This window comes from Bidens hawaiensis, unplaced genomic scaffold, assembly GCF_021521415.1.
Source record: "Bidens hawaiensis isolate Kalapana, Puna unplaced genomic scaffold, B.hawaiensis_p1.1 tig00006678_1, whole genome shotgun sequence".
Classification (NCBI taxonomy): domain Eukaryota; kingdom Viridiplantae; phylum Streptophyta; class Magnoliopsida; order Asterales; family Asteraceae; genus Bidens; species Bidens hawaiensis.
This window is the reverse complement of record NW_027491454.1, coordinates 747825-751299: the sequence shown is the minus strand read 5'-3', so window position 1 is coordinate 751299 and position 3475 is coordinate 747825.

The following is a 3475-nucleotide window of genomic DNA, read 5'->3' as shown; positions in this document are numbered from 1 at the left end:
GGAATACTGCAGTAGTGCTGAGTATGATTTTTCAAAACCATATCGTCCAGAATCTTTTGCAGAAAAGTCAAAATTTATTCCAAGCATCGCACAAGCTCCATTTCCAATGAACGCAAAGATTCCAACATCCGTTGGAACATATAATGAAATGATAGATCCCAGTGATCATTTGCTGAGAATTGTGGCAGTCGGAGGAGTCAGTGGTTGGACCCTTCCGTACTGGTGCCACATGTTTGCACTTACGTTCATAGGAGCTGCTCGAGAATGGTTTGAAAAGTTGCCCGCCGGACAAATCAAAAGCTGGAACGATTTTGTAACAAAATTTTCCCAGCATTTTAGTCAACAAAAGAAACATACTCGTGACCCTTCGAAAATACTGGATGTTACAAGGCGAAATAATGAGTCTATTGAAGACTTCATTACTCGTTTTAATAACGAGAGCCTTAACATTGGAGGAGTCAGTGAAGATATGCTAAGATGAGCATTCTGTAAGAACGTTCATAGTGATGCCCTGATCCGCACTCTAACGGGGAGAGATGGAATGCCCGAATCATGGGATGAAATCATGAAGGCAGCAAAAGTGTTTGCAAGATCCGAGAAAACTCTAGGTTTCAATAGTTAAAAGCGATCACCAAGGATTGAGTTTCAAACTCCGAGACCAAACAAACAGGCCAAAGGACCAATATGGTCAAGACATCAGCCAAGAACAGAAACGTCTAAACCATTCGATGCGAGATCGCTTATCGGTAATAAAAACAAATCGGGACCCTCGAACAGAAGTTCAAACAGTTGGACTCAGTTATCAAAGACTCCCTCAGAAATCCTCACCACTGAGAATCTGACCTTCAGAAAACCTCAACCGATACTGAGGAAGTCGTTCCTCGATAACAAGAAGCACTGCTCATATCATAACGATATTGGACACAACACGAATGAGTGTGTGGCCCTCAGAAATGAAATTGAAGCAGCCGTCAAAAATGACAAACTCGAACATTTGGTCAAAGGCACACGACCAGGAACTGGCAAACCTCCCGCAAAGGATAGCCAGGGTCCAGCCAAAAAGCAAGTCAGAGATTTAAACGTCCACATGATTCAGGGCGGATATTCGGGTAAAGGAAAAAGGAGAGAATATTTAGACGAGAATGGAAAAATGAGCCCGTGATCTTTCCTCGGGTCAAAGGAGGACCGTGTAATAAAACCCGTTGATAATTACTGCTCAATTTGGTCATTACAGATCACATTATGTGTTCTTTGACACCGGAAGTACTTCCGATATCATGTACGAACAATGTTTCGAACAATTAGATGAGGAAGATAAAGAAAGATTAAAACCAATCCATGCTCCCGTCTCTGGTTTCGGAGGGGAGATAATGCATCCACGCGGAGTGATATCGTTTCCGGTAAAACTCAGCGATGAAGTTCATTCAAGGACAGAAGAAGTTGAATTTTTGGTTTTACCAGCAACTTCAAAACATGACATTATCTTGGGGCGGGAGGCGATTGGTGATTTTAACGCCCATATGTCCACAGCCCACGGTGCAGTAGGAGTTCCAACTAGCACTGGCGTGGCAATAATTCATGTCAACCGACATTGTTTTGCAACAGAAAGTTCGAGACCCAGCAAGGTCCCTAGACAAGCTCAAAGAACCGAACCAGAGAAATGGGTTTTGAACAAGAAATTCCCTGATCAAACAGTTACTATTGGGCCGGCTATTTCAGAAATAGTGAGGACCTTTTTGAAACAATTACTAACAAAAAACGTGGACATCTTCGCCTGGCAACCTGCGGACATGACCGGTGTCCCGCGGGATATTGCTGAACACAAGTTAAGGGTAAACCCGGCGTTTACTCCAATTGTCCAGAAAAAGCGAAAGATGGTCCCGGAACAAACGAAAGCCATGAATGAGCAGGTGCAAGATCTTCTTCACGCCGGAATCATCCGGGAAAGCAAATATCAGACTTGGGTAACTAATCCAGTCATTGTTCTAAAGAGCAACGGAACATGGCGGATGTGTATTGATTTTAAAGACCTAAACAAAGCTTTCCCTAAAGACTGTTATCCATTACCTGAGATCGATCTCAAGGTAGACGCTATAGCTCCGTTCAAATTCAAATGCTTCCTTGACGCCTACAAAGGCCATCACCAAATCCTCATGGCGGCAGGTGACGAGGATAAAACAACATTCAGAACTGATCAAGGCACTTTCTGTTATAAGATGATGCCTTTCGGATTGAAGAACGCGGGTGCTACATATCAGCGATTAATGGATCAAGCTTTCAAGAATCAGATAAGTCGAAATCTAGAAGTTTATATGGACGATTAAGTAATCAAAAGCATCGAAGAAGATCAGATGTTAAGAGATATTGACGAAACTTTTGAAACATTAAGAAGCATCAATATGAAGTTGAACCCGGCTAAGTGTTCGTTCGGGATGGAAGAGGGAAAATTCCTTGGAGTCATAGTAATGGGTGCGGGCTTCAAAGCCAACCCCAAGAAAGTTCAGGCTATAGCCCGCATGCCCTCTTCCTCTTCCCTCAAAGAGGTTCAAACACTTAATGGAAGACTTGTAACGCTAAACCGATTCTTAGCAAATCATGCGGCCAAGTCTTATCCATTCGTGACAACACTTAGAAATTGCCTCAAGAAGGCACATTTCAAGTGGACCGCGGAAGCCGAAAAAGCATTTTCAGAAGTTAAGAAATGCTTAATGGAGTTGCCTACTTTAACAGCACCATATGCGGGTGAACCTCTGACACTGTATCTATTTGCCTCGGATATCGCCAAAGGGGCCGTACTGCTGACAGATAGGAAAAATGTTCAAACACCAATTTACTATGTCAGTAGAACGTTGTTTGACCCGGAAACCAGATATTCGATGTTAGAAAAACTTGTCTTAGCACTGGTCTATGAAGCTCGACGACTCCGCATATATTTTCAGGGACATCCCGTAAACGTTCTGACCGGCTACAAACTCAAGAACGTGTTGATTAAACCGTAATTGTCGGGACGATTAGCAAAATAGGCCATTGAGTTGGGTGAACATGCAATCGAATATAGGCCGAGACCAGCAATCAAAGGACAGGTACTTGCGGACTTCATCACCGAAGTCCCGCAGCACAAAGAAAAGGAATGCTTGATTGAGCAACAACCCCAAGCATCTCCGGAACAAGGACAAGTTTGGTCGTTGTTCACGGACGGAGCTTCCAGCAGTGAAGGATCCGGGGCAGGCCTCAGGCTAGTTAATCCGGAAGGTCATGAGTTCACGTATGCCATAAAGATGGACTTCAAAAGTACCAATAATGAGGCAGAATATGAAGCCTTCCTGGCAGGCCTTCGGATAGCCAATAAGCTCGGGGTGAGAAATTTGGAAGCACGGGTAGATTCCATGCTGATTGCGGGACAGATAAACGGATTACGAAGCAAAAAACGACGTTATGGCTTCTTATCTCTCGCAAGCAAAAGATTTAATTCGCA